Raw genomic sequence first — 23,103 nt, 5'->3', positions numbered from 1 at the left:
CGCGCCGACTCCGGATCGAATTCGCCGGGCGGATTAACGACGACGACCGGTGTGCCGGCCAGACTAGATGTGGTTTTTAGGTGGTTTTCCACATCCTGCTAGGTGAATACCGCGCTGGTCCCTATGTCCCGCCTCAGTTACACGACTCGCAGACATTTGAATCACATTCACACTGCTTCACGATTTACACTAGACGAAGACAGCTGGAGTACACTAATTCCGTCCCGGGGGGGTATGGGGTGGCGGCAGGAAGGGCATCCGGCCACCCCTTAAAATAAACCATGCCAAAATCCGTACTTAACCCTGCCGACCCTGCGCACAATGCAGGATAAAGGCAGTAGCAAAAGACAGAAAGAATCCACGTAAGTCTGTAACTGAAAAAGTTACTATGCTTGATTCTACACAGATTACGCGAAAGAACTTGCCCCCCCCCCCCCTTCTAACAGCCGTGTACCGCAAGTCTCTAGAGGAACGGAAGGTTCAAATTAATGGAAAAGAGCACAGGTAGTCCCAGTCTTCAAGAAGGGTCGTCGAGCAGATGCGCAAAACTATAGACCTATATCTCTGACGTCGATCTGTTGTAGAATTTTAGAACATGTTTTTTGCTCGCGTATCATGTCGTTTTTGGAAACCCAGAATCTACTATGTCGGAATCAACATGGATTCCGGAAACGGCGATCGTGTGAGACCCAACTCGCTTTATTTGTTCATGAGACCCAGAAAATATTAGATACAGGCTCCCAGGTAGATGCTATTTTTCTTGACTTCCGGAAGGCGTTCGATACCGTTTCGCACTGTCGCCTGATAAACAAAGTAAGAGCCTACGGAATATCAGACCAGCTGTGTGGCTGGATTGAAGAGTTTTTAGTAAACAGAACTCAGCATGTTGTTATCAATGGAGAGACGTCTACAGACGTTAAAGTAACCTCTGGCGTGCCACAGGGGAGTGTTATGGGACCATTGCTTTTCACAATATATATAAATGACCTAGTAGATAGTGTCGGAAGTTCCATGCGGCTTTTCGCGGATGATGCTGTAGTATACAGAGAAGTTGCAGCATTAGAAAATTGTAGCGAAATGCAGGAAGATCTGCAGCGGATAGGCACTTGGTGCAGGGAGTGGCAACTGACCCTTAACATAGACAAATGCAATGTATTGCGAATACATAGAAAGAAGGATCCTTTATTGTATGATTATATGATATCGGAACAAACACTGGTAGCAGTTACTTCTGTAAAATATCTGTGAGTGTGCGTGCGGAACGATTTGAAGTGGAATGATCATATAAAATTAATTGTTGGTAAGGCGGGTACCAGGTTGAGATTTATTGGGAGAGTCCTTAGAAAATGTAGTCCATCAACAAAGGAGGTGGCTTACAAAACACTCGTTCGACCTATACTTGAGTATTGCTCATCAGTGTGGGATCCGTACCAGATCGGGTTGATGGAGGAGATAGAGAAGATCCAAAGAAGAGCGGCGCGTTTCGTCACAGGGTTATTTCAAATGGTTCAAATGGCTCTGAGCACTATGGGACTCAACTGCTGAGGTCATTAGTCCCCTAGAACTTAGAACTAGTTAAACCTAACTAACCTAAGGACATCACGAACATCCATGCCCGAGGCAGGATTCGAACCTGCGACCGTAGCGGTCTTGCTGTTCCAGACTGCAGCGCCTTTAACCGCACGGCCACTTCGGCCGGCCCAGGGTTATTTGGTAACCGTGATAGTGTTACGGAGATGTTTAACAAACTCAAGTGGCAGACTCTGCAAGAGAGGCGCTCTGCATCGCGGTGTAGCTTGCTCACCAGGTTTCGAGAGGGTGTGTTTCTGGATGAGGTATCGAATATATTGCTTCCCCCTACTTATACCTCCCGAGGAGATCACGTATGTAAAATTAGAGAGATTAGAGCGCGCACGGAGGCTTTCAGACAGTCGTTCTTCCCGCGAACCATACGCGACTGGAACAGGAAAGGGAGGTAATGACAGTGGCACGTAAAGTGCCCTCCGCCACACACCGTTGGGTGGCTTGCGGAGTATAAATATAGATGTAGATGTAGACAATTGAAACCGACACTAAGAATAAAGGGTTTTCATGGCAACTGCTGATGGACACGTTCTTCGGTAAAACAGTGTAACATAAAGCAAAACTGCCTTATAAGCTTCGTAAAGGGGTGAGCAGAAGCAATAAAATATTTGGTGTCAGCGGGAATGGGCGTGCGAGCGTTCTCGTACGGACACCCACACACAGTGAATTAGCAAAAGCTCTACAAGCCAGTGCCACTACAGATGAGACGGTCCCCGCAGAACATAACACAGAAACTTATTATGTGTCTGCGGCGTTCCGCTCGTTATTCCCGGCAGTCCGTCAGCATATTTGAGCAGACAGAGGTAGAGTGCTGCGGCGACTCACGCATACACACAGTCGCACTGGTCCCCTGGGAGGTGGCCGGGACAAACCCCGCTGCACAGGGCGCGCTCACCGGCGGAAGCGCCGCCGCCCCCACGCCCGCTCCGGGCCGCCCTGCTCTGCCCTACGGCCAGCTGCAGCGGCAGCCCCACGGGAAATTTGCCGCTCCGCGATACCTCGCCAGGAGGCGCACAAAATCTTACGCTAATGAGAACTGTTTTGTCTTCAAAGCTGCAAGACGTTGCAGCGCGGCGAGAATGACAAAGCAGAGTAATTTCGACTGCATAGAAGCCACGGCAGCGCAGTTTTATTTTGAAGAACTCCGCTCCGTGCACAATTTTCATTTTACTCTGGAGAGCAAAAAATTATCCTAGAGCTTCTCCTTGTCCACACCCTGCACACAGTGACATTTTTGTTCTTGCAAAAATCAGGGTAACATTATTTTAAATGTTCAAGGTTCAAACATTCATCACTGAAGATGAACTGAGGGATAAAGCACCGGAACAATTGGGCACTGCAAAAAATCATCCATTTAGTCTCGAAAGCAGTAAAGTTGTTTAATATTTCATCAGTTAATGCGAAACACTCGCTAAGAAGTAGGGGAAGAAAATTTCGGTGCACATTTCTGCCGGTATCTGTGGGAATTACGCACACGTATGACGCAGTCCCAAGATGTTCTGGAATTTAATTTTCTGTTTAATTATTTCTCCTATTTCTGTTCTTGGAGATTACAGAGGTTAGTTTTTATTTCTGCCACTGCGAATGATCCATCATACGACTTATCGAACCAGACTTAAATTCGTATAACTAGCGCAAGAGAGCACTAATGAAGACATCACGTAAGGGTGAAGGAAGATTTTTCAGGCATAAAGAAACCGACGCAAAGTTCTGCAGTTTCAAGGCGTTATCATCGTCGAAATTCCGCGACTTTTCGACGAATGTCACGAGATGTGCATTCAATAAGTAATGCAACACGTTTGTGTTCCTTCTGACAGCAGGTCGGTTTTTGTTTAGGATTCCAATACAGAATATTGTGTCCTCGAGGGCTCAGTCGGATGGAGCGTCTGCCATATAAGCAGGAGATCATAGGTTCGAGTTCCGGTCGGGACCCACATTTTTAAATGTCCCCTGGACTTGGGTAGGCGCGCCGGCCCCAGATCGAATCCACCCGGCGGAATAACGTCGAGGGCCGGTGTGCCGGGCAGCGCGCATGTCATTTTTAGGCGGTTTTCCACATCCCACTAGTTGAATACTGGGCTGGTCTTCACGTCCCGCCTCAATTACACGCCTCGTAGACACTTGACAAACGTTCACACTATTTCACGGCTTACACTAGATGCAGACCGCTGGGGTACACTAATTCCATCCCGGGGGGGGGGGGGGGGGGGAGGTGACACGAAGGGCATCCTGCCACCCTCTGACACTAGTATCGCCAACTACATAGTAACAAGGCCGACCATGCGTTGAAGTGGGACAAAGACTCTAGGATAATGATGATGATTCCAGTACACCACAAATAGCTCTGAGAACTATTGGACTTAACATCTGAGGTCATCAGTCCCCTAGAACTTACAAGTACTTAAACCTAACTAACCTAAGGACATCACACACACCATGCCTGAGGCAGGATTCGAAGATGCGACCATAGCAGTCGAGCGGTTCCAGACTGAAGCGCCTAGATCCACTCGGCCACACCGGCCGGCAGTATACCACATTATTCCCACTCTTTTAGTTACGAAATATCATCTCCGTTCGATCCGACAGCTTTGCGCAACCTATGCCACTTTACTGGTAGGGCCTATAGGGCTGTATGGTACCACTCTACTGGTCAACGTCGTTGCCAAGGTCTTCCTTCATCAACAGCCTCCCTATCTTCCACTTACTGCTTCCCGCAGAGAGCGCCCTTCGTCGGACCAAACATATGGATGGTCCTTACAGTCTTCTGTTAGGCGCCGAGGAACCCAGCAGGAGCACAGTTTTGAGTTCCGTAACTGGTGTATGAGTGTCTAAGCACTACCAGCAGAGTCGTCCTGCTCGGTAGCAAGGTGTTTCATTGTGATCCATCGATCACCTCGAATGAGGGTGCCCGCAAGTTCCTTCATCGCAGGACTCACAGCTCTGTGTGGTACGCCGGCACGCGGCACATCGAACTGGTTTGCGCGATCTTGTCGCAACGATGGCAGGCGCCTCGCCCAACTACTCACCGTACTTTTTTTCACTGCCAGGTCTCCGCAGACATTCTACAGGCGCCTATGAATGTCTGCGATGCTCCAATTTTACGCCAAAGGAAACTCAATGACTGTTCTCTGCATAGAACCTACATCCGTTGCAGATGCCATTTTAAAGGCTACATATAGCGCCGCCACCTATCAAATCATGAAACTATAGGGCCTTAAGGGGGAATATTCCACGGCATCCTCCAACAATTTTTGCAATTTTTCAACCGAAACTGACCGAGTAAAAAAAAAAAAAAAGAGAAAAAGGTATTGTTGACTCATTGAACGCCCCTCGTAGTTATACTATTTTAGCCGGACAACCTTGAAACTTGAGAGCATTTCATCAAACCGTTTGACGTTCTACAAAAACTGCACATATTACCCTAGTAGAAAGTGGGATCCGTTTTGTTTTCAACAAAGAAATTTCTTATTACAATAAAACTTAATGAACAAAAATTTGTCGAATACTTCATTTGTAACTGCACAATCATTTCTTTGCCACGCAAACGGTTACTTAGCAGCCTTAGCTGATTTGCAGCGCGTTATCTAGTCCTACTTAGTTTCACGTGAGCTCCCGTGGCCCCCCGCACGGCGTCCATGGAGAAGAGGCACACGCCATAGCGTAAGTCTTGGTGTTGACTTACTACTTACGTTCCGCATTTTTAAAACGTGACTACGCCTATTGAGGCTGTTTTAGTTTCATTTTTAGACCATGCCCTCTTAGACAAATTATAGATTCAGGCATATCTTCTGAAGAAGGCTCAATTATTTGGGTTGAAACCTAGGTAAAGGTTGGTTTGATTACCACAAACCAGGCTGATAGTTTCTTATATATTAGATTATCACGATTGCTAACTGGGCTGCAATGCTGAAAGTACAAAAAAAGATGACGTGATCTTTCATCACTTTTTTCACAAAAAGTTTGAAAGACGCTGTATACACACACACACACACACACACACACACACACACACACGAGCGTGTGGTGTCTTACGAATAATTTATTTCTTTCATATGTAGTATGAGGGTGGTACAACTGACTCTGAAATGCTACGTATTTCTCATGATGAAATATTGAAGAAGTGTCGACGAATATGTATATGTATAATGAGGTAAGGAATAATGAATAGAAGTTAGGGACTCTTGACTTGTGAAACAGGATGTTGGAAACCAAGAATCGTACTTTAAGAGTTATGAAATGTGTATAAATGCATGAATGTATCACAATGCCGACAAAAACTTTTTGGACACTGTTATATTCATAGGATTTTGTTTCTACACATTTGCAACGCTAATTCTTGACCTGTGAAATATTTTTATATGAGACTGTCACTGTAGCGGAAACTGCTGCCGTAAATATTTCCGTAAGAAAGTTAAGTGACCACCTGCACGTGCGTCGTCGGGACACCGCTGTGTCAGACACCTGGAGAACAAGCCATTAGGGTGTGCCTTTCCGGAAGCACAGGTAGAAAAAAAAAAAGGGGGAGGCCATTATCCTCGCTATTGACATTTTCTTCTGGTGAAAGCATACTGTGGAGCTCGTAATTTATGATATTTACTGAAATGCCTAATGAAATGACGAGAAATATTTTTACATCTGCACACCTGATTACGACAAGCGTCTTTCTACGAGAGTTGAGAGAATTTCTACTAACTTATGAAATGTCACATGACTATTTAATGATATTTGTATGCTTTGGTTTGCGTAATTGCTTATTTCATTTGATACCTGTTTTCCAGCTGTGTTACAGCATTAGTTTTATAAAATAAACTTAGATGCATTTGCTAATGTGAACACTTTCTGTCAACAGACCTATTAAATGATAATTTTGTAATCCACATTCTTTAAAAAAAGGAGCACTTGGAAAGGAAAGAACAATAAGAAGGGACTAGTAACAGTAACTGGACACATAATTTTCTTTTCAAGTACATGGTAATATTTTTTTTACAATAAGTTGTTGTGGTGCACCACTTTAATTACTTAGACATTAAGATGTGATTATACATTTCCCTTATCTGCATTGTTATCTTTAGTGTACTATTTTTTCTGCTTGAGCTATGTCATGTTTAGATATAAACTGCTGTTTGCCAGGCATAGTGTTACTGAATTTGACTTTGTGTTACTCTGCTAAGCCAGTTTTACTACTCATTTATTTTTCTTGTTGCTGCACATTGGCTCATATTAGTTGTAATGTTGCATTGCTTGGTAATTTAGATTTACTGTAGCTTGCTTTGCAATTTTCCATTTTTTTGGTCATTGCTGTTTGTGTTACTTATTTTGTGCTGCTGCATTGCCTCGTCCCTTAGTTTAGCATCTGAGCTCAGTAGATTTAAGTTAGCTTAAGAGGGGGTAGCCTCTAAGAGAATGGGTTGCGATGAATTGGAAGAAACGCATTGAGAAGTTATACGAAAAAAAGTACAGAAAACAGGTTTAGGTAGGATTTTCTTGGAAGTAAATGTTGAGGTAAGAAATGGGTGAACATATAAATACAGAAAGCATGCTTAGATAGAATTTTTTTGGTGGAAACAAAGGGTGAAATAAGAGGAAAGATATATGAAGTTTTGGGTTGGACTGCAGTACCACATGTTACACTGAAAACGAACCCTGTCCTTTCCTATTGGTGTTATCCCACTATGTGTTTGTGTACCCTTGTGTATTTGTTTTCTTCCTGTCTCTGTGTAGTTTCATAGAATTTTTTCTTCTTTTAATATTAAGCTACATTCACTATGATGAGGAATACTGTTATCCTCGAATATAATTGGCATTAATAATATGTTATTTACTTTGTAAAGATGTTAGACATTATTAATTCTGTTCTGTTTAATGCTCATGTGTGAAGTCGATGTTTCAATAATTATTCTGATCTTTTATGTATGTACTTATGTCATAATTCCCGTAACACGGATGTATATGTTATTTCGATTCTTTTGTAAAACCCATATTACTACAAATGTTATCTGTACTATTATGTTCTTTAATGATGTATTTTGTACCTTTGTAATTGTATTTTCATGTTGTAAATTTATAATTGTATAGACACCAGTTCTTCAAATTAAGTTACATTTCACTGCACACGTTTCTGTTGGTCATAGTATATGGACAATATGTGAGAAGTAGGGACTGATAGTGTTTGCACGTGTGTTAATGATTCAGCAAGGGACTGGATAACAGCATTGCTGGTTCTAAGGACAATTCCAGAAACTTTGTGAGTGCACAAGTGGTGGTTTATGGACTTGCTATATTGTCCGCAAGACTCTTCGATGGTGATTGTGCACCTGCACATTTGCAACAGATGGCTGCTGGCCGTCTCTACAAGGACTACAGTGGGTCTGCGTCTTTGCTAACTCACCAGTACCATTATTTCTACAAGGACTGCAGTGGGTCTGCGCCTCTGGTGGCCCACCAATACCGTAATCTCTACCAGGACTACAGTGGGTCTGCTCTGTGATGACCTACCAATACTCTTCAAAACTTCAATTGACTCTGCTGTGGGTTTGCTCTGTTGTGGCCCATTACTTGTCTGCATGTCAAGAGTCAGCACTGTCTTTCCATTGGAAGGACAACACTACTTCTTCAAGACAGCATGAAATCCACTACTTCTGTGTGCATTTTCTTTTACTGCTCAGACTTTGAGAAAAACACTGCTATTTTACTGTGATGGATGATCAGGACTGTCTTTATGGACTGTGAGAAAATTTTAGCTTTTGACCAACATTGTATCAATAAGTGTGTGCATTTGATATCTTTGTTATTGTAATTATGAAAAATTTTATCAAATCACTATTGGGCACTGCCCAAAACAATTTGTAAAATTTTTTGTGGGGAGCATGGGGGCTATGTAAGTAGGCTGTTTAGGTTTTTTTATTGGTAACGCCACCTCTGTATGAAAATCACTGGCTCTGCTGTGGGCAGTCTGTGTCTGCTTTGCATTGTTGTAATACTCGCCATTGTAGTGTTGGGCAGCGGCAGCTGGGCTGTTAACAGCGCGTAGCGTTGCGCAGTTGGAGGTGAGCCGCCAGCAGTGATGGATGTGGGGAGAGAGATGGCGGAGTTTTGAAATTTGTAAGACTGTCATGAACTGCTATATATGACTATTAAGGTAAATACATTGTTTGTTCTCTATTAATATCTTTCATTTGCTAACTATCCCTATCAGTAGTTAGTGCCTTCTGTAGTTTGAATCTTTTATTTAGCTGGCAGTAGTGGCGCTCCCTGTATTGCAGTAGCTTGAGCAGCGAAGATTTTTGTGAGGTAAGTGATTTGTGAAAGGTATAGTTTAATGTTAGTCAGGGCCATTCTTTTGTAGGGAATTTTGAAAGTCAGATTGCGTTGCGCTAACAAAATATTGTGTGTCAGTTTAAGCACAGTCATGTAGAATTGTTCAAAGGGGACGTTTCGGCTCTTGTAACCAAGAATTATGTAGAAATCGAGTTTTTTATTCCTGAGGAGATACTACAATGATGACGTTACACAATCCTTCGTTGTGGGAGAGACTGGCCCACTCATTACCCGTAAATCAGAATGGTGAAGCTAGAACGTGAGTGAGGGTGCGCTTTGCGTCTCTCCTCTGCATGGATGAGGATCGCAAACGGCGCCAGGGAATGCGAATAGGTAACGAGTGAGCGCCGGAGGCTCAGCTCGCCGCGGTGGATTGGGAGGCGAGGCGATCGATATGGGCGGCGGCGGCGGCGCTAGCAGGGGCCGTGGTGAGGCCGCGGCGGTGCCTGTGGGGGCGGCGGAGGCGGCGGCGGCGGCGCGCCCTTCCGATTCTCATTATGCCGAATCAAACGGATTCCGCGGCCGAGTCAGCAGCGCGCCCGCCGCTGGGGCCAGCGCCAAGCTACGGAAGGATGGGGAGCCCGCCCAATTACTGGCAGTGGCCAGGTGCCGTGGCCACAGCCGCCCGCCTTCACTAGCTTTCCGCAGCGCGACTACTCCGACGACCGGGGGCCTCAACCAACCGTGCGATGTTCCTACTCGTTACAACGACGTGACAAGTGTCAGAGAAGACAAGGGGAAGTGCAAATATAGGGTCGCTTACAAACAAATGTTTATAAAAATACACTACTGGCCATTAAAATTTCTACACCAAGAAGAAATGCAGATGATAAACGGGTATTCATTGGACAAATATATTATACTAGCACTGACATGTGATTACATTTTCACGCAATTTGGTTGCATAGATTCCGAGAAATCAATACCCAGAATAACCACCTCTGGCCGTAATAACGGCCTTGATACGCCTGGGCATTGAGTCAAACAGAGCTTGGATGGCGTGTACAGGTACAGCTGCCCATGCACGTTCAACACGATACCACAAATCATCAAGAGTAGTGACTGGTGCATTGTGACGAGCCAGTTGCTCGGCCACCATTGACCAGACGTTTTCAGTTGGTGAGAGGGCTGGAGAATGTGCTGGCCAGGACAGCAGTCGAACACTTTCTGTATTCAGAAAGGCCCGTACAGGACCTGCAACAAGTGGCCGTGCATTATCCTGCTGAAATGTAGGGTTTCGCAGGGATCGAATGAAGGGTAGAGCCACGGGTCGTAACACATCTGAAATGTAACGTCCATTGTTCAAAGTGCCGTCACTGCGAAAAAGAGGTGACCGAGGCGTGTAACCAATGGCACCCATCACGCCGGGTGATACACCAGTATGGCGATGACGAATACACGCTTCCAATGTGCGTTCACCGCGATGTCGCCAAACACGGATGCGACCATCATGATGCTGTAAACAGAACCCGGATTCATCCGAAAAAATGACGTTTTGCCATTCCTGCACCCAGGTTCGTCATTGAGTACATCATCGCAGGCGCTCCTGTCTGTGATGCACCGTCAAGGGTAACCGCAGCCATGGTCTCAAAGCTGATAGTCTATGCTGCTGCAAACGTCGTCGAACTGTGCGTGCAGATGGTTGTTGTCTTGACTCAGGGATCGAGACGTGGCTGCACGATCCGTTACAGCCATGCGGATAAGATGCCTGTCATCTCGACTGCTAGTGATACGAGGCCGTTGGGATCCAGCACGGCGTTCCGTATTACCCTCCTGAACCCACTGATTCCATATTCTGCCAACAGTCATAGGATCTCGACCATCGCGAGCAGCAGTGTCGCCATATGATAAACCGCAACGGCGATAGGCTACAATCCGACCTTTGTCAACGTCGGAAACGTGATGGTACGCAATTCTCCTCCTTACAAGAGCCTTCACAACAACGTTTCACCAGGCTGCTGTTTATGTATGAGAAATCGGTTGGAAACTTTCCTCATGTCAGCACGTTGTAGATGTCGCCACCGGCGCCAACCTTGTGTGAATGCTCTGAAAAGCTAATCATTTGCATGACACAGCATCTTCTTAATGTCGGTTAAATTTCGCGTCTGCAGCACGTCATCTTCGTGGTGTAGCAATTTTAATTGCCAGTAGTGTATAAGCTTTCATGGCCGCATACGATAACTGTTACTACAACGTAGCAACAATAAAAGTCTAGTTCCTCATTCGTTTTTGTTAATAGATCAGCGACTGAAATGTTTTACCTTTATCCGGCTCTATCTTAAACATCATTAGGACCAATATAGAGACACAGCAGCGTTACAAAAATATCAAAAGATCTATAAAATCGTAATAATCCACAAGAGCCTTTGAATAATTAATGAAAAACAATTTTTTCTCAGCCAACTTCGGTTGAAATAATGCGGAAATTGTTATGGGACACTGTGGAATATTTCCTCCTCTGCCCTTATAGATTGATGAAATTTCGGTGGCGTCTGTAACGGAGCTGACGCTGAGTTTCTTTTGGCGGGAAGCCAGACCATCAGAGATATTCATAGGCTCTTGCAGAACGTCTAAGGAGACCTGGCAGTTAACAAAAGCACGGTGAGTCGTCGAGCGAGGCGTCTGTCATCATTGCAACCTGTCTAAATCTCCCGCGCGCCGGCCGGCCGCACACAGCTGTGAGTCCAGCAGTGCTAGAACTTACGGACACCCTCATTCGACGCGATCGAAGGATCAGAATGAAACAACTCGCTGCAGAACTGGATGCCTCTGTTGGCAGTGCTGACACACTTTTCCACCAGGTGGGGTGACACTAAAAGGTGTGAGCCCACTCCATTACTGCCGCTTTATAGAAGGCCATAAAAAAAAACGATGGACCAAATGCGCAGAATTGCTTGTGCGTTACTAGGCTGATTGTGACAATGTTTGTCGAGCATCGTCACAGGCGATGAAACATGGATTCGTTACTTCGAACTGGAAACATAACGACAATCCATGCAATGGCGTCACACGAACTCTCCACAGAAGAAAAAGTTCAAAGCCGCACCATCAGGCGGTAATGTCATAGCGACTTTCTTCTGGGGCTCTCAACGGGCTGTTCCGTTTGATGTTCTCCCTTGTGAGGCCAACGGCCTTGTCGCAGTGGTGACACCGGTTCCCGTCAGGTCACCGAAGTTAAACGCTGTCGGACTGGGCTAGCACCTGGATGGGTGACCATCCGGTCTGTCGAGCGCTGTTGGCAAGCGGAATGCACTGAGCCCTTGTTAGGCAAACTGAGGAACTACTAGACTGACAAGTAGCAGCTGCGGTCTCGGAAACTGACATACGGCCGGGAGAGCCGTGTGCTGACCACATGCCCCTCCATATCCGCATCCAGTGACGCCTGTGGACTGAGGTTGACAGCGAGTCGGTCGATACCGTTGGGGCTTCTTGACCTGTTCGGATGGAGTTTCTTTTTTTTTTTTTTTTTTTTTTTTTTGTTCTGCCTTGCAGTGCAATGATCAGCTCAGAAAAGTATTTTGCAACTCTCAGGAAACTGAAGAAACGACTTCAGTGTGTTCGCCACCACAAAAATGGAAACGAACTTTTCCTTCTCCAAGGCCCCAAACAAGCCTATGCACCCGAAAGGAGGTCACTAAACTTCATTGGACTGTTCCTGATCATCTGCCCTACATCCTGGATCTCACACCTTCGTACTTCCATCTGTCTGAAGGTTGCACCCCGCAGGAAGCAGTACGTGGATGATGGAGGCGTTATTGGTGCAGCAAGACGTTCGTTCCGATCTAATCCCGAATAAAACCAACCCGCTTCCAGAAAAAATTGTGTTACATTACTTACTGAACGCCCCTCGCATTATTAAAACATCAGTGATCCGTGATTGGATTCATTCAACTTATATGACAGCTTCAGCTCTGCTGCGGACGCGTCCAGTGAGGTACCTGCGGAGGAATGACAAAAAAAAATGGCTCTGAGCACTATGGGACTTAACATCTGCGGTCATCAGTCCCCTAGAACTTAGAACTACTTAAACCTAACTAACCTAAGGACATCACACACATCCATGCCCGAGGCAGGATTCGAACCTGCGACCGTAGCGGTCACGCGGAGGAATGACAGACCATTCTTCCTCAAGAGCCGAAACCAGACAAAGTAATGATGTTGGGTGCTGCGGTCTGGTGTGAAGTCAACCTTCTGACTCATTCCAAAAGTGTTCCACATGGTTCAGGACGGGATCTGGTCAGACAAGTCCATTTCACAGATGTTATTGTCCACAAACCATTGCCTCACAGATACTTCTCCACGGCTGGGTGCATTTTCATGTCGATACACATATTCATTGACTCCCCGATGTTAATATGCTGCACGCAGTAGACAATGCTGTAAAAAGTGTTTATATACTTCAGCGTCTAGCGTTCTCATCAGCCCAATAAGGGGACCACAACGTAACGGGACCGCAGCCTAACTACGAAGGGCACACCAATACTCTGACGCCACCTCCTCCATACTGCTGGTACTACACACGATAGCGTGTAACGTTGTCCAGGCATTTGCTCAACCGGAACTCTTCTGTCACATGATATAGTGTAAATCACCATTCGCAGTTACTCACTTCCAGTCATTCACTGTCCAGTGGCGTCGCTTAGCAATGGCCAGAGAGATATGTGTCTCACAAGGAGCTGCTCGGTTCTGCACCGCTCTCTTTTTAAGTCTCTATGGACAGCCATGCTAGATGGACTGCTTGTAGCACTTTGGAATTCACGATTGATTCCCTCCGCGGATTGCATGCAATGTTTTTTTCTTCTTTTTATTTTTCTTTTTTTTTTCTTGTCCCAACCACCCTCCGCAATGTTCGACGGCCGCCATCTTTCATCTTTCAGCACATGAGATCTGCGTGGTCTTCGTTTAGCTGCGATAGTTCCTACTCCTTTCCTTTTAACAAGTTGATTTTGGCAGGTTTAGAAGAGTTGAAATGTCCGTTATGGATCTGTTATTCAGATAACATCCAATGTCTAGTCCATGTTCGAAGTCACTGAGCTCTCCTAACCGACTCTTTGTGCTGTTGTTCCTTCTCTGTCGACAACCTACTCCCTGCCTCTTTTTATACTGATGGATTCGCCTCTCGTGACGTCTAGTGGTCAGTTCCGCAGTAAATAGATGTGTCCGTGTACTTTTGATCAGAGACTGCAGTCTCAGGTGTAAATAAAGCAGGTGGCGCACTCTGTTTTATTGGTGTGATACTGATAAAACTCAATCAATCTGCAAGGAAGACTGCTTCCAAAACACTTGAATTTAGGAATATACAATAACCCCTTATATCGCACCTGTAGCGACCACGAAGACAAGATTAAACTAATTTTAGCCCGCACAGAGGAATTTAAGCAGTCGTTCTTCTAGCGCTCCAGACGAGACTGGAACGGGATGATGTCCTACTATGTGTTACAGCACAAATGGAGGTATCTCCTGTCATGCGCTGCACAGTGCTTGGCACACTACAGATGCAGATGAGGATCACGCTTGCGTGATGAACAAACACCTTGCACTGCTGCTCGCTCCTGCTTACAGCTCCGTGCGACCCGCAAACGGTGCTGGAAGCAGCGCGAGGGCCATCTGCAGACGGCCATCCGGCCGGACGCGCCAGGAATAGCGGAGCAGACATTAACTCGGTGCCGACTGCGTACGGTGCGTCACGGACGCGGGGCAGTAAATACACCAGTAAGGCAGCCATCTCCGGACACAGCACGCAGCCCGTCTCTGCGACGCACGCACATACGGCACGCGCGCGGCCTCCCGCACCGCACGCGGCGTGTTTATTTGCGCCGCGTGACGTATTGATGAGGCGGCGGCGCGAGCGACGCATGACGGACCCCGCCCCCACGTGAATTATTGAGCCGGTTTCCCATGCGCACGACAAACAGCCCTCGGTCTGCCTCCGTGGTGGCTATATGTCCATTCCCTCTTACTTCCTGGACGTCAAGCGACACACGACGATAAACGGTGCGGGCTGCTTCGAGCATATTCAGCGAATCCGAAAAGAGACGACTGCATCGAGGTCATTAGAAACGGAGCACAAGCTTGAAATGTTTCACGGACGGGGAAGGAAATCGTCCGTGCCCCTTCAATCGTGCCCTTTCATTCCAGGAATCATCCTTGCACGTGCCTGTAGTGATTCAGGGAAACCACGGAAAACGTAATTCCGGAAGGCTGGGCACGGATTTCAGCCGTCGTCCTCTAACGTGCTGAGCGGTTTTTGGGACTAACTAGGAGTGATACTATCAGATTAAAGACACGAATCGTCAGAGGAGCACACTAACGAGATTTTGTGATCAGATTACGGGAGGGTGTCAGGATGAAGTGGCAAGGGAAAATGTCTACTGGGTTACCTCTCTTGTACGACCAGCCAGCTTATTCTGCACATGACGCTTCCACACACGCTGCTTCTTTCGGCTATTTAATTTTGTCTTTGGGCCCCATATTCTCGTGACATAGCGCCTAGTGAGTTCTTCCTCTTTCCTCGAATGTCCAAACCACTGCGTGGCAGCCGTTTCCACAACGACAGTGAGATGACTTACGACAGCCGTGGGCAACCTTAGCTGTCCTGTGGGCCTGATTCACATACTAACTTAAACTCACGGGCCGTCTCGTCACAACGCAACAGCAACGCTCCCTGCTCAAAAGTCGGAGCTGTAGCATCCGTGACGTCAATGTAGTGGGGTAATGCAGCGATATAAACGGCACACCTTTCCCGAAACGGTACGTCAGCAAATTAAACCTCAGAGTTCATGTTTTTTAAGAGTACATTCATTTTACTTTCACCCTGAATTTCTACATCTACATGGTTACACTGCAATTCACCCTTAACTGCCTGGCGCTGTTCCCGGCGGAGGTTCGAGTCCTCCCTCGGGCATGGGTGTGTGTGTGTTTGTCCTTAGGATAATTTAGGTTAAGTAGTGTGTAAGCTCAGGGACTGATGACCTCAACAGTTAAGTCCCATAAGATTTCACACACATCTGAACATTTTTGAACTGCCTGGCAGGGGGTTCATCGAACCATTTTCATACTACTTCTCTACTATTCCACTCTCGAATGGCACGTGGGAAAAAGGACCACCTAAATCTTTCCGTTCGAGCTCTAATTTCTCTTATTTTATTATGATGATCATTTCTCCCTACGTAGGCGGGTGTCAACAAAATATTTTCGCATTCGGAAGAAAAAGTTGGTGATTGAAATTCGGTAAATAGATCTCGCCGCAAAGAAAACCGCCTTTGTTTCTTTCGGCAACCAGACTGGTACCAATCGCGAGCCAGAAGCGGCCTGCGGGCCACCAGTTCCCAACACGCCTGATTTACGACGTACACATTTCCTGCAAACAGCCAAAATACAAACTCCTACAGTGAAGGTTTCCGCTAGCTCATCAATCACTGGGTAAAGTGTTGCACTGGAGAGTGAATGTGTGGAGAAGGAACAAGACGTATCACCAAATTTTTGGGTCGTAGGTAATTTTTTTCTCAGGAAATAATTAAGGGTGTGTAACGAGCCCTCGAATAATGCCCGCATTACTATTGTCGTAGAGATTACAACATTCACTTTTACAATAGTTCTAGCTGAGTATCTAGAGTTTCTAAGGTATGTATGTATTCCACTTCTATTAGTCCATCTCTTCTCTGTCTCTCCCTCTTCACCTCACCCATTCTTCTCCGTCCATCATCCCCCACTCCAGAATGAGGCTGGTGCTTCTTACCGCATATAATTTCTTTCCAGGTAGTTAGTCACATAGGTACCAAGTCTGGCTGAAGTCGATCCAGGGATTTAAGAGGAGTTTTTTATCCGCTGGTTTTCCAGCATACGCTAATGTCACAGATTACTCATACATATTTAACTTATTTTACACATATTTCACTTGTATCTCTAGCGAATTTTGCCCTGTAATTTCGTGTTCACACAGTTCAGTCTTTATGGCGCCATTTCTCAAAAAATGGCTCTGAGCACTATGGGACTTAACATCTGCGGTCATCAGTCCCTTAGAACTTAGAACTACGTAAACCTAACTAACCTTAGGACATCACACATATCCATGCCCGAGGCAGGATTCGAACCTGTGACCGTAGCGGTCACGCGGTTCCTGACTATAGCGCCCAGAACCGCACGGCCACACCGGCCGGCGACGCCATTTCTCCTGTAGTGTATGACAGAGAATCACATAAATTTGTAGGTACAATGTGTAGGTAGTTGTGGGGACAGTCTGCGAAATATGTTGCAAATACAGTAAGTAGCAACGAAGTAATAAATTAAAACATGCCTGAAGCCGCAGTTTTACTTCATGAACGGCGAAAATGTACAAGAGAAACTTTTCTCTTTCGTCATTATGCGGAAATTTTCAGCGAAAAAAGGTGTATAAAGGTTTAAAATTATCTGTCAAGTGTGTTGCAAGTCCTCTCATTATCAAATACTGGATGAAAAATGTCTGTTAGGCGTCATCGGATACACTCCTTTTTCGCCTCCACTCCTACCCTTGTGATAGGTAGGTGTTTCTTTTCAGACAGTAAGTGATATGTGTATCAAGTTTGGTTGAAATCGATCCAGTGGTTTTGGAGGAGATGTGGGGTAGACATAAAATACTAAAAACATTCAACAGCCTACATCGCATAAAATATTTCTTTATTTAAGACAACCGGTTTCGACAAACTTTGCTGTCATCTTCAGTTCTCAAAAACCTTTTTGTTGTGAAACATGTTCATTTTACTTTGAACCTCACGCCAAGTTGTCATGTGGATAAAAAATTAGCACATTATAAAACTTTTGTCGTCACTAAAATATTTTTTAAAAAAAAACATAAAGAACCTTTTGCAAAAGTATATCGCTCACAGATGCTTCTTACATCACAAAAGCACAGTACACTGTAGCAGCAAAATGAACACGTTTCACAACAAAAAGATTTTGAACACCTGAAGACGACAGCAAAATCTACGGTAAACAACTGTCTTAAATAAAGAAATGTTTTATGTGATCTAGGCTGTTGAATGTTTTATGGCAAGTAAAATAGATCGTTCCTTCAGCACTCTGAAAATGAGAAAATTCAATATATATAAATACAGGAGTACAGGAAGGGCCTTTGAGTATCGCAAATGCAGATCTCCTATTCGCTTTAAAACGTGCGCAGTGAAAGATGCGAAACATGTCCTCTAAATTATGTCATTAAAGCAATGCTGATCGTCCTACGTAACACCGTGAATCAGACGAGATTGATATAGGAGAATAAAAGACGAAATACCAGTATTGCAGTCCGGTGATGGAACGTCCCAGACAGTGGACAGAGCAGTAAAAATCTTTGTGCCAACCAGGAAATGAAATTACTGGCAGCCTATAAAAAAATAAAGGAAAAAATAAAGCAGAGCAGGGAGTACGGGCAGTTGTGCGAACGGACGGTTATGAGTAATGGCCCCGGCGACCATTTTTTAGCCGCGTGGCGTTGCAAGACGGGGAGAAAGTGCTGCGCGCGGCGACAGCGAGATAGGGGATACATCACCGCTGTTTTGAAACGCCGCCGTCGTGTCGTTGGAACGAGGTTATCGCGCTGCCTATCGCTTGACTCACGCTTAACTCCCTATCGGCAAAACGCTTGTGGTGGCTCGGGCATAAGTGGCAGACAGCTACAACAGTTCAGGACAGAGTAGGAATTGTCAGACAATTACAAATATTTGATCGATGAAGTACCTTTCCATGCCTGTATGGAAGTAATAAGCTCATCCGGCAAAAATATTATTCGGTTCCTGGAAAGAGCACACTCGTCGCTACACAGGGCTGCAGACGATGTAGTATAGTATCCTGTAAACTGCGTTCAGTGGTATCTGCACCCCGAAAAGGTCTAGGAAGGGTCCACTAACACCTCTGTGTGCTCGCCCCGTGGTCCAACGCACGGCTTTCCGGGCGGGAAGGAGCGCCGGTCCCCGGCACGAATCCGCCCGGCGGATTTGTGTCGAGGTCCGGTGAGCCGGCCAGTCTGTGGATGGTTTTTAGGCGGTTTTCCATCTGCCTCGGCCAATGCGGGCTGGTTCCCCTTATTCCGCCTCAGCTACACTATGTCGGCGATTGCTGCGCAAACAAGTTCTCCACGTACGCGTACACCACCATTACTCTACCACGCAAACATAGGGGTTACACTCGTCTGGTGTGAGACGTTCCCTGGTTCGGGGAGGGGGGGGGGTCCACCGGGGGCCGAACTGCACAATAACACTGGCTTCGGTGTGGGGCGGCGAAGGGGTGAAATGGACTGCGGTGGTCGTCATGAGGTTGCGGACCACTGCGGCTGTGGCGGGGACGGAGCCTCTCCGTCGTTTCTAGGTCCCCGGTTAACATAACGTAACATAACCCCCCTGTGTGATCTCCGAAAGCTGTCCAGCGGGTAGAAGAGACGTGGACGTTTTATTTTACAATAACTACTGATCATTATGACTGGAGACGCTCGAAAAAAACTGTAATGTAAATATTTCCAACTGGAAGTGATTGTAATTTTCTCTGTGTCCATATTTTCGCAGCTGATAACGGGACCTCGACTGTTCATTACAGAATGTAAGCCGTCTCTTGTTTTATTGGGGTATCTGTTTCGGCGATATATTACACCATCTTCAGGCACCCCGACCGAAGTGTGGGAAGATTCCCACCTCTGGTCCAGTCAAAATAGGAGTAGGTGATGTTTAAGCGATCGCTGTCTCAAAAATCTATGGATAACAGTCATTGAATGCTGCACCTAATTTGACTGGATTAGAGGTGGGAACCTTCCTACTCGTCGGCCAGGGGGCGTGAAGATGGCGTAATATATCGCCGAAACTGGTAGCCAAATTACAAAACGGCTGAAAGGTGTTTGATTTAACATTCTGACCGCAGTTTATTACCTGCAGCTTATATACATACGAAAATATGTGTACATTAGAAAATCGCTTTTACAGGAACATTACACTAACTTCTGTATTTGTGATCTTCGTCTGCATACAGTTGTCCGTTCGTACAGGATTGTTCAGTACGTAGAGAAATGATTCGCGAAATTTTTAATAGCGATTTTAAACGAATCTGTCAGTACGCTCATCCACTGATGCATTTAAAGTCGTCTTTCCTTCTACTAATATGTAACACCAACACTATTTTCTTGCTTTTAACCCGACAAAAAGGTCTAAAGCGGTTTCTATTCTAAAATCTGGCACATATAAAATTCCGAACTAACTCTATGAGGCAAAAAGAAATGTTGTTGAGATTCGGATAGCAAACGCCGCGTAAGATAACTGCACATCATAGTTTTGCACAAAGGTTGCACTTTATGTAAGCAAGTATTGTAACAGGATACGATTACACATACAAAAAAAAATTGTAGGCTTATTTTCATTTTCCTTCACTATTACATCATGACTATCGGCAGCACATTGCCCCTACACAGAGTAACCACATAGAAATGAACAAGCCAGAATGACGTCAACATTTGGTAATGATTCGGTCAGAATTTTTTTTCTAGTTTGTAGAGACAAGGTGCTTCAGTTTGCTGCTTCGCATCTCCCTAATACAGCAACCTAGCCACCGTACGCAAATGTTGTTTAGAAAGTAATTCAACGCGGAACCGAATTTTAGTTCCTTTCTTACGATGCTTTAATTATCTTGGTGTCAGTATTGTGCCTGTTTCTTGGTTCTCCTGACACGAATAATGTAACAGACCATGCAAGCACAATTTTCAACAATTACTTCAACCGTAAATCGATAGTCTACTTGAATAATGCCACCCTTAGAAGATTGCTATCCTACATGAGAGACATTACTTTAGGCTACCTCCGAGATATTCAATTCATTTATCGATATCACCCAATTATGATAATTTCCGCGATCTTATACAAGCGGTTAGGAACAAATTCCACATTGTCTTATTCTCAAAAAATTCATCATATTACTGGATACTGTGCATTCCAAGTAATCGTTAAGAAATAATATGGACAGGTACTACAGCGGTGCTGTAGCCGATTTAAAATGGCTATAACGTTGTCGCGATACGATATTGCTCGATTAGCTGCTCGTTTCGTTTAGTCCTCGATTCATTATTTCTTTCTCTTCACTTACTATAGGACACCCCTATGTCAACTTCCTTTCCTTTCCCATCACTGATTACAACTAAAGCCGACTGAAAAGAAAACTCCTTCCTCCGCTTGCGGGATAATAAAATTTGCGAGTTGTGCCCTCGGGAAAAGCAATAAAAGTCTCTTAAATAGAATTATTTTAAAGTTTTTCGAAACAGTTAAAATGAATTGTGAAGTTTCAGTTGTATAAGTCTCGAGTTTTGTTGGTAATAAAGTTAGTTAATTTAGTACTCATAAAAGCATCGTATCACAAAGAAGAATACTACAGGTGTGAAACGATTATACGGCGACCAGAGACTCAACCAGCATGATACAAATGTCACTCTCTACGTTTTACCGGTTTATGTTAATGACGTGGGAAAAGTTATCAACCACTACACGTAATTATACCTAACTTCGTCAGTAGACAATTTAACGACTTGCGGTAGCATATATATGCTCCCGCAAGACGTTAAATTGATATGATGTTTGTTCCATTTTGAGGCAATTCAGTATCTGGAAAACGCTGCATCGAAGAATGTTCTAGGTGGAATGTTAATATTAGTAATACTGTGCTACAACTGGCCACTTTCTGTTCATCTCTCCTGCGTGGGTGGGGTCGGCTTCACTTTTTGAGACGGGGAACACCCCCATTTTTATTGCATTTTAGGATTCTAAGCCAAAACTACGTACGATTTACTGAAATGATTCTTTTCTATTTCTAGTAGATGGCGCTGTAAATGACAAATATCAAGCTTCAGTCTGGAACCGCGTGACCGCTACGGTCACAGGTTCGAATCCCGCCTGGGGCATGGATGTGTGTGATGTTCTTAGGTTAGTTAGGTTTAAGTAATTCTAAGTTCTAGGGGACTAATGACCTCAGATGTTAAGTTCCATAGTGCTCAGAGCCATTTGAACCATTTTTTGACCCATCAAGCGTGCCTGTTTTTACAATGAAGAACCGACGCACTTCATTCTACATTTCATTTGCGACATAAATGTACACCTTTGCGTTCGAACGATTCAGGCTGATGTTCGAACGTTACTTGAGCGTTGCAAATGTGATTTTACAGTACAAATAATATGGCTAGACATTGTCATTTCTACCAAATAAGCTCCTTGTATTGTAACGTAACCTTCTGTTACCTACGGGGTTGATTGTAATGAGCCCCCAAACCATAGAAATGCCTCATTTCGAAGGCTGCCCTCGAAACTCGCCATCAGGGTCAACGATTTCGGTGTGTGTTTCCATCAAACCGCAGTAACTCTTGCGCTGACCGCTACGCGCGTAAAAGCGGAACACACACGACAACCATATCCACCAAGTGATATACTGACCGAGTCAAGCACTGCAATTGTAAGAGGCAAGGGGTCTCACCGATATCACGCATCCCGATGGGAACTGAAAACGATTACATCCACGTTGTTGTTCCTGGATCACACTAAACGTAACAAAAGGGATCAAATGGCTCTGAGCATTATGGGACTTTAACATATGAGGTCATCAGTCCCCTAGACTTAGCACTACTTAAACCTAAGTAACATACGGACATCACACACATCCATGCCCGAAGCAGGATTCGAACCTGTGACCGTAGCAGCAGCGTGGTTCCGGACTGAAGCGCCTAGAACCGCTCGGCCACAGCAGCCGGCTAAACGTAACTATATTGTGCTGTACAATCAAACTTGCAACAATAAAGTCAATTTCAAACATAAATATTAACCGTTAGATCGTAAAGGTTCACACTTACATCGTAAATGAAATGTAATATCAAATGCGTCTGTTCTTAATTGCAAAAACAGGCACACTTGATATTTGTTGATTGCAGCGCCATGTACCACGAAAGAAAAACAATGGTTTCACTAAACTGTGGCTATATTTTGGCGTGGAATCCTAAAATGCAATAAAAACGGGGAATTCCGGTTTGAAAATACAAAGTTGATCCCGCTCAGGCAGGAAGAATGGTCAGGAGGTGACAAGTTGTAGCACAGATGTCCCCTTTACGAATATTAACTTTTCATCTAAAACATTTTTTGTACGATAGGGGGTTTTCAAAAACTTTATTTCTATCATTGTTGTAGCACTGTGTACAAGCTGTTTCCGTAAGAGCGA

General features: G+C 45.0%; 1 long non-coding RNA gene and 1 pseudogene across 1 annotated transcript in view; one reads left to right on the top strand and one right to left on the bottom strand.

Moving 5' to 3' along the window:
* Nucleotides 1-23,103, bottom strand: part of LOC126477832 (uncharacterized) — a 491,696-nt gene that overhangs the window by 392,653 nt on the left and 75,940 nt on the right. The window lies entirely within an intron of this gene.
* LOC126424952 (5S ribosomal RNA) lies at nucleotides 12,025-12,142 on the top strand (annotated as a pseudogene).

This window comes from Schistocerca serialis, chromosome 1 (genome assembly GCF_023864345.2).
Source record: "Schistocerca serialis cubense isolate TAMUIC-IGC-003099 chromosome 1, iqSchSeri2.2, whole genome shotgun sequence".
NCBI classification, from domain to species: Eukaryota; Metazoa; Arthropoda; class Insecta; order Orthoptera; family Acrididae; genus Schistocerca; species Schistocerca serialis.
Note: the sequence above shows the minus strand (reverse complement) of the source record. Positions and strands in the feature narration are given on the sequence as shown.